Genomic DNA, 12,811 nt, shown 5'->3' on the forward strand with positions numbered 1-12,811 from the left:
TGTTTACACTCTGCAAGGCCTGTGGAAGTGAGTGACATCATAGCACTGTAGTTCTGAGGGTTCAAGATGGATGCAACAATCTCCTGTTGCTTCTATGAAGGCCGTAATAGACGACATCACCAAACAGCTCCATAGTCACATACACAGCAAAGGAGAGATGTTGTTTACACCTAGTGATGTCAGTGGTATTGAGTGACATCACAGCACAGTGCTAAGGCTCCTGGGCCTGGACACAGCAGCGGCTGCAATATCTCAACGGAGAATACGTTTATATCTATGTGTGTGTGTGCGCATATATATATATATATATATATATATATATATATATATTTCTCCGCCGAAATCACTTTTAAACCCATTTCCACCTTTTTTTCCCTTCTCTTCCTCTTACTTTTTTTTCACGTTTTTTTACGTTTTTCTCCTTTTCGCCTCTTTTCTGGGCGTATTATTCTTCTTTTTCTTCTTTTTTTTCGTCTAATGCATACCCCATCAGTGCAGCAATGCTTATTCAATACCGCCAGCAGATGGAGACACTGGGGGATAATTTTCTAAGGATTTATACTGATTTTTCCTGTCTGAATTTGTCGCACAGAAAGTTGCAGGCCAAATATGTGTGACATTTCTGCGACTTTAGCTTCTAGAGCATTTTTACAACATTATACATAGGTGCTGAATACATAAAAAGCGACTGTTCAGCGACAGACAAGTCGCATCGGCTGAAAGTAGGCCAGAATGTCAGTCCATGTTGGAGCAGGTTTAGATACAGTCTAAAGCATAGATCTCAAAGTCTGTGCACAGAATTTAGCAAGGGCCTCGCACCTTCTGATGCATCAGGTAGGTGCACAATAGCATAGCCTAACCCTCTGTACTTTGGTCTATATTGATGCGGGACATAGACAGCCAGCTGATGACCAATCCATTAGTGCAATGGATGGCTGGAAGCATTTGTCTTTGCCTTTGCAATACCACAGAAGCAATGCATGGTCAATGTACAGCAATGACACACCTGTGTGAACAGCCAGGAGACCCCCCCCCCCCCATGTTATGTTACATAGTTACATAGTTAGTACGGTCGAAAAAAGACATATGTCCATCACGTTCAACCAGGGAATTAAGGGGTAGGGGTGTGGCGCGATATTGGGGAAGGGATGAGATTTTATATTTCTTCATAAGCATTAATCTTATTTTGTCAATTAGGAACATTCAGCACCCACCCGCTATCAAGGCAGCTGCCTATCATGTCATGCCCTACCTGCACAGGTGTGCTGGCTACTCAAATGATCCAATTAAGGAGGCCATTTAGTCAGCAGCAGCAGAAGTCCTGTGCCTGGACGCTCCAACAGGGGCCAGACACAAGCAGAAGCAGAAGCAGCAGAAGCAGCAGCAGCACCACCTTTTGTTTTTTGGCTGCAGCAGCAGCAAGGCCCACAGGGCTGGCTAGCTGGCTAGCCAGCAAGCAGGTAGCAATGAAAGTAGGAATCTTTCTTTTTAACCCTGTAAGGGGGTGGTGCACTGTACCCGAAGATACTGCCATATCGGGTCAATGCATAGGGCGACGGAAGCAAGCTTCGAAATCGGCCCCCGTTCTCAAAAATCCATTTAATATATGGTCCCCAGATAGGGGACGTATCAGATATTAAACTGATAAGAACAGATACTACACTTGATCTTAGCCAAAAGGCCGAGAAGCGATAACCGTGAAAGGGGCGGGCCCAACAAGGTCCCCTTCATGGGCACTATCACTGCTTGCTGTCAGGGAGGCTGCCAGACAATTTTCCATGCACACTCTGGGCTGGGGGGCAGTCAACCACCAGTACACACAGCAGAACCTAAACCCATACCATTATTGCTAAGCAGCAAGACAGGGGCCCATTGCACTCCCACGGGGCCTTTTTAAATGCAATCCATAACCCGGATTTGCCAGGAACCCTTCTTACTCCTCCTACTTGCATGTGACACTGGGCTTAGGATCTGCATAGGAAACACACACACAAGCACACACCTACCTTTGTTGCCTGCAGATGCCTCCTTGGCTGTCCCCAAACGGTATCAAACCAACACCCACGGGAAGCTGTAAGCATAGAGGACATGCCTGCACCCCATTGGACTTACCTGTGTGGGTTAAATCCGGGTTATTTGACAACCTATGGCGGTGATGGTTCTGCTCAGGCAGAGCAGTGCTGATGCTCCTCATAAAGCTGTCGCTGCTGTGAAGGTTCTAGGTGACATCACAAATCCCTTTGGTTACATACACAACAAAGCTGGGTTGTTGTTGTTTACACTCTGCAAGGCCTGTGGAAGTGAGTGACATCATAGCACTGTAGTTCTGAGGGTTCAAGATGGATGCAACAATCTCCTGTTGCTTCTATGAAGGCCGTAATAGACGACATCACCAAACAGCTCCATAGTCACATACACAGCAAAGGAGAGATGTTGTTTACACCTAGTGATGTCAGTGGTATTGAGTGACATCACAGCACAGTGCTAAGGCTCCTGGGCCTGGACACAGCAGCGGCTGCAATATCTCAACGGAGAATACGTTTATATCTATGTGTGTGTGTGCGCATATATATATATATATATATATATATATATATATATATATTTCTCCGCCGAAATCACTTTTAAACCCATTTCCACCTTTTTTTCCCTTCTCTTCCTCTTACTTTTTTTTCACGTTTTTTTACGTTTTTCTCCTTTTCGCCTCTTTTCTGGGCGTATTATTCTTCTTTTTCTTCTTTTTTTTCGTCTAATGCATACCCCATCAGTGCAGCAATGCTTATTCAATACCGCCAGCAGATGGAGACACTGGGGGATAATTTTCTAAGGATTTATACTGATTTTTCCTGTCTGAATTTGTCGCACAGAAAGTTGCAGGCCAAATATGTGTGACATTTCTGCGACTTTAGCTTCTAGAGCATTTTTACAACATTATACATAGGTGCTGAATACATAAAAAGCGACTGTTCAGCGACAGACAAGTCGCATCGGCTGAAAGTAGGCCAGAATGTCAGTCCATGTTGGAGCAGGTTTAGATACAGTCTAAAGCATAGATCTCAAAGTCTGTGCACAGAATTTAGCAAGGGCCTCGCACCTTCTGATGCATCAGGTAGGTGCACAATAGCATAGCCTAACCCTCTGTACTTTGGTCTATATTGATGCGGGACATAGACAGCCAGCTGATGACCAATCCATTAGTGCAATGGATGGCTGGAAGCATTTGTCTTTGCCTTTGCAATACCACAGAAGCAATGCATGGTCAATGTACAGCAATGACACACCTGTGTGAACAGCCAGGAGACCCCCCCCCCCCCCATGTTATGTTACATAGTTACATAGTTAGTACGGTCGAAAAAAGACATATGTCCATCACGTTCAACCAGGGAATTAAGGGGTAGGGGTGTGGCGCGATATTGGGGAAGGGATGAGATTTTATATTTCTTCATAAGCATTAATCTTATTTTGTCAATTAGGAACATTCAGCACCCACCCGCTATCAAGGCAGCTGCCTATCATGTCATGCCCTACCTGCACAGGTGTGCTGGCTACTCAAATGATCCAATTAAGGAGGCCATTTAGTCAGCAGCAGCAGAAGTCCTGTGCCTGGACGCTCCAACAGGGGCCAGACACAAGCAGAAGCAGAAGCAGCAGAAGCAGCAGCAGCACCACCTTTTGTTTTTTGGCTGCAGCAGCAGCAAGGCCCACAGGGCTGGCTAGCTGGCTAGCCAGCAAGCAGGTAGCAATGAAAGTAGGAATCTTTCTTTTTAACCCTGTAAGGGGGTGGTGCACTGTACCCGAAGATACTGCCATATCGGGTCAATGCATAGGGCGACGGAAGCAAGCTTCGAAATCGGCCCCCGTTCTCAAAAATCCATTTAATATATGGTCCCCAGATAGGGGACGTATCAGATATTAAACTGATAAGAACAGATACTACACTTGATCTTAGCCAAAAGGCCGAGAAGCGATAACCGTGAAAGGGGCGGGCCCAACAAGGTCCCCTTCATGGGCACTATCACTGCTTGCTGTCAGGGAGGCTGCCAGACAATTTTCCATGCACACTCTGGGCTGGGGGGCAGTCAACCACCAGTACACACAGCAGAACCTAAACCCATACCATTATTGCTAAGCAGCAAGACAGGGGCCCATTGCACTCCCACGGGGCCTTTTTAAATGCAATCCATAACCCGGATTTGCCAGGAACCCTTCTTACTCCTCCTACTTGCATGTGACACTGGGCTTAGGATCTGCATAGGAAACACACACACAAGCACACACCTACCTTTGTTGCCTGCAGATGCCTCCTTGGCTGTCCCCAAACGGTATCAAACCAACACCCACGGGAAGCTGTAAGCATAGAGGACATGCCTGCACCCCATTGGACTTACCTGTGTGGGTTAAATCCGGGTTATTTGACAACCTATGGCGGTGATGGTTCTGCTCAGGCAGAGCAGTGCTGATGCTCCTCATAAAGCTGTCGCTGCTGTGAAGGTTCTAGGTGACATCACAAATCCCTTTGGTTACATACACAACAAAGCTGGGTTGTTGTTGTTTACACTCTGCAAGGCCTGTGGAAGTGAGTGACATCATAGCACTGTAGTTCTGAGGGTTCAAGATGGATGCAACAATCTCCTGTTGCTTCTATGAAGGCCGTAATAGACGACATCACCAAACAGCTCCATAGTCACATACACAGCAAAGGAGAGATGTTGTTTACACCTAGTGATGTCAGTGGTATTGAGTGACATCACAGCACAGTGCTAAGGCTCCTGGGCCTGGACACAGCAGCGGCTGCAATATCTCAACGGAGAATACGTTTATATCTATGTGTGTGTGTGCGCATATATATATATATATATATATATATATATATATATATATATATATTTCTCCGCCGAAATCACTTTTAAACCCATTTCCACCTTTTTTTCCCTTCTCTTCCTCTTACTTTTTTTTCACGTTTTTTTACGTTTTTCTCCTTTTCGCCTCTTTTCTGGGCGTATTATTCTTCTTTTTCTTCTTTTTTTTCGTCTAATGCATACCCCATCAGTGCAGCAATGCTTATTCAATACCGCCAGCAGATGGAGACACTGGGGGATAATTTTCTAAGGATTTATACTGATTTTTCCTGTCTGAATTTGTCGCACAGAAAGTTGCAGGCCAAATATGTGTGACATTTCTGCGACTTTAGCTTCTAGAGCATTTTTACAACATTATACATAGGTGCTGAATACATAAAAAGCGACTGTTCAGCGACAGACAAGTCGCATCGGCTGAAAGTAGGCCAGAATGTCAGTCCATGTTGGAGCAGGTTTAGATACAGTCTAAAGCATAGATCTCAAAGTCTGTGCACAGAATTTAGCAAGGGCCTCGCACCTTCTGATGCATCAGGTAGGTGCACAATAGCATAGCCTAACCCTCTGTACTTTGGTCTATATTGATGCGGGACATAGACAGCCAGCTGATGACCAATCCATTAGTGCAATGGATGGCTGGAAGCATTTGTCTTTGCCTTTGCAATACCACAGAAGCAATGCATGGTCAATGTACAGCAATGACACACCTGTGTGAACAGCCAGGAGACCCCCCCCATGTTATGTTACATAGTTACATAGTTAGTACGGTCGAAAAAAGACATATGTCCATCACGTTCAACCAGGGAATTAAGGGGTAGGGGTGTGGCGCGATATTGGGGAAGGGATGAGATTTTATATTTCTTCATAAGCATTAATCTTATTTTGTCAATTAGGAACATTCAGCACCCACCCGCTATCAAGGCAGCTGCCTATCATGTCATGCCCTACCTGCACAGGTGTGCTGGCTACTCAAATGATCCAATTAAGGAGGCCATTTAGTCAGCAGCAGCAGAAGTCCTGTGCCTGGACGCTCCAACAGGGGCCAGACACAAGCAGAAGCAGAAGCAGCAGAAGCAGCAGCAGCACCACCTTTTGTTTTTTGGCTGCAGCAGCAGCAAGGCCCACAGGGCTGGCTAGCTGGCTAGCCAGCAAGCAGGTAGCAATGAAAGTAGGAATCTTTCTTTTTAACCCTGTAAGGGGGTGGTGCACTGTACCCGAAGATACTGCCATATCGGGTCAATGCATAGGGCGACGGAAGCAAGCTTCGAAATCGGCCCCCGTTCTCAAAAATCCATTTAATATATGGTCCCCAGATAGGGGACGTATCAGATATTAAACTGATAAGAACAGATACTACACTTGATCTTAGCCAAAAGGCCGAGAAGCGATAACCGTGAAAGGGGCGGGCCCAACAAGGTCCCCTTCATGGGCACTATCACTGCTTGCTGTCAGGGAGGCTGCCAGACAATTTTCCATGCACACTCTGGGCTGGGGGGCAGTCAACCACCAGTACACACAGCAGAACCTAAACCCATACCATTATTGCTAAGCAGCAAGACAGGGGCCCATTGCACTCCCACGGGGCCTTTTTAAATGCAATCCATAACCCGGATTTGCCAGGAACCCTTCTTACTCCTCCTACTTGCATGTGACACTGGGCTTAGGATCTGCATAGGAAACACACACACAAGCACACACCTACCTTTGTTGCCTGCAGATGCCTCCTTGGCTGTCCCCAAACGGTATCAAAGCAACACCCACGGGAAGCTGTAAGCATAGAGGACATGCCTGCACCCCATTGGACTTACCTGTGTGGGTTAAATCCGGGTTATTTGACAACCTATGGCGGTGATGGTTCTGCTCAGGCAGAGCAGTGCTGATGCTCCTCATAAAGCTGTCGCTGCTGTGAAGGTTCTAGGTGACATCACAAATCCCTTTGGTTACATACACAACAAAGCTGGGTTGTTGTTGTTTACACTCTGCAAGGCCTGTGGAAGTGAGTGACATCATAGCACTGTAGTTCTGAGGGTTCAAGATGGATGCAACAATCTCCTGTTGCTTCTATGAAGGCCGTAATAGACGACATCACCAAACAGCTCCATAGTCACATACACAGCAAAGGAGAGATGTTGTTTACACCTAGTGATGTCAGTGGTATTGAGTGACATCACAGCACAGTGCTAAGGCTCCTGGGCCTGGACACAGCAGCGGCTGCAATATCTCAACGGAGAATACGTTTATATCTATGTGTGTGTGTGCGCATATATATATATATATATATATATATATATATATATATTTCTCCGCCGAAATCACTTTTAAACCCATTTCCACCTTTTTTTCCCTTCTCTTCCTCTTACTTTTTTTTCACGTTTTTTTACGTTTTTCTCCTTTTCGCCTCTTTTCTGGGCGTATTATTCTTCTTTTTCTTCTTTTTTTTCGTCTAATGCATACCCCATCAGTGCAGCAATGCTTATTCAATACCGCCAGCAGATGGAGACACTGGGGGATAATTTTCTAAGGATTTATACTGATTTTTCCTGTCTGAATTTGTCGCACAGAAAGTTGCAGGCCAAATATGTGTGACATTTCTGCGACTTTAGCTTCTAGAGCATTTTTACAACATTATACATAGGTGCTGAATACATAAAAAGCGACTGTTCAGCGACAGACAAGTCGCATCGGCTGAAAGTAGGCCAGAATGTCAGTCCATGTTGGAGCAGGTTTAGATACAGTCTAAAGCATAGATCTCAAAGTCTGTGCACAGAATTTAGCAAGGGCCTCGCACCTTCTGATGCATCAGGTAGGTGCACAATAGCATAGCCTAACCCTCTGTACTTTGGTCTATATTGATGCGGGACATAGACAGCCAGCTGATGACCAATCCATTAGTGCAATGGATGGCTGGAAGCATTTGTCTTTGCCTTTGCAATACCACAGAAGCAATGCATGGTCAATGTACAGCAATGACACACCTGTGTGAACAGCCAGGAGACCCCCCCCCCCCCCCCCCCCCCATGTTATGTTACATAGTTACATAGTTAGTACGGTCGAAAAAAGACATATGTCCATCACGTTCAACCAGGGAATTAAGGGGTAGGGGTGTGGCGCGATATTGGGGAAGGGATGAGATTTTATATTTCTTCATAAGCATTAATCTTATTTTGTCAATTAGGAACATTCAGCACCCACCCGCTATCAAGGCAGCTGCCTATCATGTCATGCCCTACCTGCACAGGTGTGCTGGCTACTCAAATGATCCAATTAAGGAGGCCATTTAGTCAGCAGCAGCAGAAGTCCTGTGCCTGGACGCTCCAACAGGGGCCAGACACAAGCAGAAGCAGAAGCAGCAGAAGCAGCAGCAGCACCACCTTTTGTTTTTTGGCTGCAGCAGCAGCAAGGCCCACAGGGCTGGCTAGCTGGCTAGCCAGCAAGCAGGTAGCAATGAAAGTAGGAATCTTTCTTTTTAACCCTGTAAGGGGGTGGTGCACTGTACCCGAAGATACTGCCATATCGGGTCAATGCATAGGGCGACGGAAGCAAGCTTCGAAATCGGCCCCCGTTCTCAAAAATCCATTTAATATATGGTCCCCAGATAGGGGACGTATCAGATATTAAACTGATAAGAACAGATACTACACTTGATCTTAGCCAAAAGGCCGAGAAGCGATAACCGTGAAAGGGGCGGGCCCAACAAGGTCCCCTTCATGGGCACTATCACTGCTTGCTGTCAGGGAGGCTGCCAGACAATTTTCCATGCACACTCTGGGCTGGGGGGCAGTCAACCACCAGTACACACAGCAGAACCTAAACCCATACCATTATTGCTAAGCAGCAAGACAGGGGCCCATTGCACTCCCACGGGGCCTTTTTAAATGCAATCCATAACCCGGATTTGCCAGGAACCCTTCTTACTCCTCCTACTTGCATGTGACACTGGGCTTAGGATCTGCATAGGAAACACACACACAAGCACACACCTACCTTTGTTGCCTGCAGATGCCTCCTTGGCTGTCCCCAAACGGTATCAAACCAACACCCACGGGAAGCTGTAAGCATAGAGGACATGCCTGCACCCCATTGGACTTACCTGTGTGGGTTAAATCCGGGTTATTTGACAACCTATGGCGGTGATGGTTCTGCTCAGGCAGAGCAGTGCTGATGCTCCTCATAAAGCTGTCGCTGCTGTGAAGGTTCTAGGTGACATCACAAATCCCTTTGGTTACATACACAACAAAGCTGGGTTGTTGTTGTTTACACTCTGCAAGGCCTGTGGAAGTGAGTGACATCATAGCACTGTAGTTCTGAGGGTTCAAGATGGATGCAACAATCTCCTGTTGCTTCTATGAAGGCCGTAATAGACGACATCACCAAACAGCTCCATAGTCACATACACAGCAAAGGAGAGATGTTGTTTACACCTAGTGATGTCAGTGGTATTGAGTGACATCACAGCACAGTGCTAAGGCTCCTGGGCCTGGACACAGCAGCGGCTGCAATATCTCAACGGAGAATACGTTTATATCTATGTGTGTGTGTGCGCATATATATATATATATATATATATATATATATATATATATATATTTCTCCGCCGAAATCACTTTTAAACCCATTTCCACCTTTTTTTCCCTTCTCTTCCTCTTACTTTTTTTTCACGTTTTTTTACGTTTTTCTCCTTTTCGCCTCTTTTCTGGGCGTATTATTCTTCTTTTTCTTCTTTTTTTTCGTCTAATGCATACCCCATCAGTGCAGCAATGCTTATTCAATACCGCCAGCAGATGGAGACACTGGGGGATAATTTTCTAAGGATTTATACTGATTTTTCCTGTCTGAATTTGTCGCACAGAAAGTTGCAGGCCAAATATGTGTGACATTTCTGCGACTTTAGCTTCTAGAGCATTTTTACAACATTATACATAGGTGCTGAATACATAAAAAGCGACTGTTCAGCGACAGACAAGTCGCATCGGCTGAAAGTAGGCCAGAATGTCAGTCCATGTTGGAGCAGGTTTAGATACAGTCTAAAGCATAGATCTCAAAGTCTGTGCACAGAATTTAGCAAGGGCCTCGCACCTTCTGATGCATCAGGTAGGTGCACAATAGCATAGCCTAACCCTCTGTACTTTGGTCTATATTGATGCGGGACATAGACAGACAGCTGATGACCAATCCATTAGTGCAATGGATGGCTGGAAGCATTTGTCTTTGCCTTTGCAATACCACAGAAGCAATGCATGGTCAATGTACAGCAATGACACACCTGTGTGAACAGCCAGGAGACCCCCCCCCCCCCCCCCCCCCCCATGTTATGTTACATAGTTACATAGTTAGTACGGTCGAAAAAAGACATATGTCCATCACGTTCAACCAGGGAATTAAGGGGTAGGGGTGTGGCGCGATATTGGGGAAGGGATGAGATTTTATATTTCTTCATAAGCATTAATCTTATTTTGTCAATTAGGAACATTCAGCACCCACCCGCTATCAAGGCAGCTGCCTATCATGTCATGCCCTACCTGCACAGGTGTGCTGGCTACTCAAATGATCCAATTAAGGAGGCCATTTAGTCAGCAGCAGCAGAAGTCCTGTGCCTGGACGCTCCAACAGGGGCCAGACACAAGCAGAAGCAGAAGCAGCAGAAGCAGCAGCAGCACCACCTTTTGTTTTTTGGCTGCAGCAGCAGCAAGGCCCACAGGGCTGGCTAGCTGGCTAGCCAGCAAGCAGGTAGCAATGAAAGTAGGAATCTTTCTTTTTAACCCTGTAAGGGGGTGGTGCACTGTACCCGAAGATACTGCCATATCGGGTCAATGCATAGGGCGACGGAAGCAAGCTTCGAAATCGGCCCCCGTTCTCAAAAATCCATTTAATATATGGTCCCCAGATAGGGGACGTATCAGATATTAAACTGATAAGAACAGATAAGGTTTCAACAAAATTTTATTGAATAAATAAGAAACCATACAAAATTTAAAATGCAAAATAATAAAAGGTTCACAAAAGTTTTAAAATACAAATAATAAAACCAGTAATAAAAGGAGAAAAAATAAAAATGGCAGGATAAAACATTATACAAATGTCATAAAACCTGATTATACTGTTATTTCGTTCCATAGAGGCAGACACCACATGGATGCTGCCTCGCTGGCCCCCAACTGTTTCTTGTCTCTTAGGTAATAGATGTACATCTCACTCAGGGCCAGCTTTATACAGTTTTTAACATCAATAAAATCATGTTTAAAAAGTAAGATGTTCCTAACTTTCCAGATGGCATTTTTAAAACAATTAATAATCATCCAGCAGATCATCTGCTGTTTAAAATTGGGGCAGTTAAAAAGACCGTAAAAGACACATTCGTGATTAAAATCTTTTAGGCCGCAGGCCCACTTCAAAAGTGGGCCTACCTTCCTCCAAAGCTCCCGTGCAAAAGGGCAGTTCCAAAATATGTGCAGCACCGTTTCGTCCACTCCGCAGCCATCTCTCGGGCACTTGGCTCTCGCCACCAGTCCTCGCCTGTGCTGAAACTCACGAGTAGGGAGGCACTGGTGGACGATTGCCCAGGCAAGATCCCTGTGTACATTCGCCAGAAACTTCCCGTACACGTTCCGCCATACCTTTTTGGATCTTGCCTGTGTGAAATTGGACACTGCCAGGGTAACCTCACTCCGCCTGAGGACCTTTGATACCTTTCTCTGGTCCCCCAGTATGTCAGGCTCCAAATCTTGGAGACCTAGGAGCCTGACTGTCTTTTCCAACACCACATAATGTTTTGGGGGACACAGAAGCACCGGAGCGTTCAGAGGGATGCGCAACCATCTTTTAAAAACCATGCCCGCAGCGTACCTTAAAAAGCAGCTAAAAATGCCATCGGATTTAATAATTTTAAAACAGAAACAGAAATACTTTATGTAAAAGAAAGTAAAAAGGTTAGGAACATCTTTCCCGCCATTATCTTTACTTTTGTACATAAAATCACGCTTTAATTTCTCCATTTTTGAACCCCATAAAAAAGTAAAAACAATTCTAGTTACTTTTTTAATGTATAAAATAGATGGAGGAAATACCATGGCAATGTATAGCATAATAGGGAGTAAAACCATCTTTATTATTAAAATCTTCCCCTCCATGGTAAGGTTTCTAAGATTCCACATTAAAATCTTCTTCTCCATCTTAGCTATAGCTGAATCCCAGTTAGGGCTCCCATCATTGACCTGGTTAAAAACAATACCTAAAACTTTAATTTGATCCTGTTGCATTGTGACTCCTGGGGTGATGGATGAATCCCAGGAGCCAATATAAAAACAGTCACATTTATCTGTGTTTAGCTTAAAACCAGAGACCTCGCAGAAATAGCTGGTGTTCCTCAATGCCCCCCTCATGGATGGAGAGTCCGGGCACAGTATGGTGACATCATCCATGTACCCCAACACCTTTAGATGGGTCCCTCCTCCACCAGGTATCGGTACGCCTCTTACTACCCGGTCTTTTCTGAGGAGGGCCATCAGTGGTTCGATTGCGCAAATAAAAAGGAGTGGGGACAGGGGGCAGCCCTGTTTGACACCTGATAAAAGAGGAACACCGCTGGTTAAAAAGCCATTAACAGAGACTTGACTAAAACAGGATCGGTATAAAAGCATGATTCGGCTTAAAATTGTTTCAGGCACTGCCATCTTTTTAAGAACTAAAAACAGGTATTCATGGGAGACCCTATCAAAGGCTTTTTCAAAGTCTAAGGATAAAATTGCTACAGTTTGATTTCTATCCTTAAAATACCATAAAACATCTCTTAAAATATTTAGGGATTCATCTATAGACCTTCCAGGTACCCCACAAACCTGATTTGGGTGAATTAATTTATGAATAAAAGGTTTAAAACGGACAGCTAATAACTTGGCTAAAACTTTATAATCAACATTTAAAAGTGTGATGGGGCGCCAATTTTTTAGCATATCCTT

General features: G+C 45.0%; 5 non-coding genes across 5 annotated transcripts; all 5 read right to left on the reverse strand.

Annotated features, from left to right (window-relative positions):
* Positions 1-1,502: 1,502 nt before the first annotated feature.
* Positions 1,503-1,693, reverse strand: LOC130347470 (U2 spliceosomal RNA). The gene has a single exon (XR_008885394.1). It is a non-coding gene; the product is annotated as a U2 spliceosomal RNA (small nuclear RNA).
* Positions 1,694-3,778: 2,085 nt separating this feature from the next.
* Positions 3,779-3,969, reverse strand: LOC130347471 (U2 spliceosomal RNA). Its single transcript, XR_008885395.1, has one exon. It is a non-coding gene; the product is annotated as a U2 spliceosomal RNA (small nuclear RNA).
* A 2,085-nt stretch (positions 3,970-6,054) lies between these two features.
* Positions 6,055-6,245, reverse strand: LOC130347472 (U2 spliceosomal RNA). Its single transcript, XR_008885396.1, has one exon. It is a non-coding gene; the product is annotated as a U2 spliceosomal RNA (small nuclear RNA).
* A 2,091-nt stretch (positions 6,246-8,336) lies between these two features.
* Positions 8,337-8,527, reverse strand: LOC130347473 (U2 spliceosomal RNA). The gene has a single exon (XR_008885397.1). It is a non-coding gene; the product is annotated as a U2 spliceosomal RNA (small nuclear RNA).
* A 2,098-nt stretch (positions 8,528-10,625) lies between these two features.
* LOC130347440 (U2 spliceosomal RNA) lies at positions 10,626-10,811 on the reverse strand. Its single transcript, XR_008885373.1, has one exon. It is a non-coding gene; the product is annotated as a U2 spliceosomal RNA (small nuclear RNA).
* Positions 10,812-12,811: the final 2,000 nt, after the last annotated feature.

The sequence above is a fragment of the Hyla sarda genome, unplaced genomic scaffold (genome assembly GCF_029499605.1).
Source record: "Hyla sarda isolate aHylSar1 unplaced genomic scaffold, aHylSar1.hap1 scaffold_839, whole genome shotgun sequence".
Lineage (NCBI taxonomy): Eukaryota > Metazoa > Chordata > Amphibia > Anura > Hylidae > Hyla > Hyla sarda.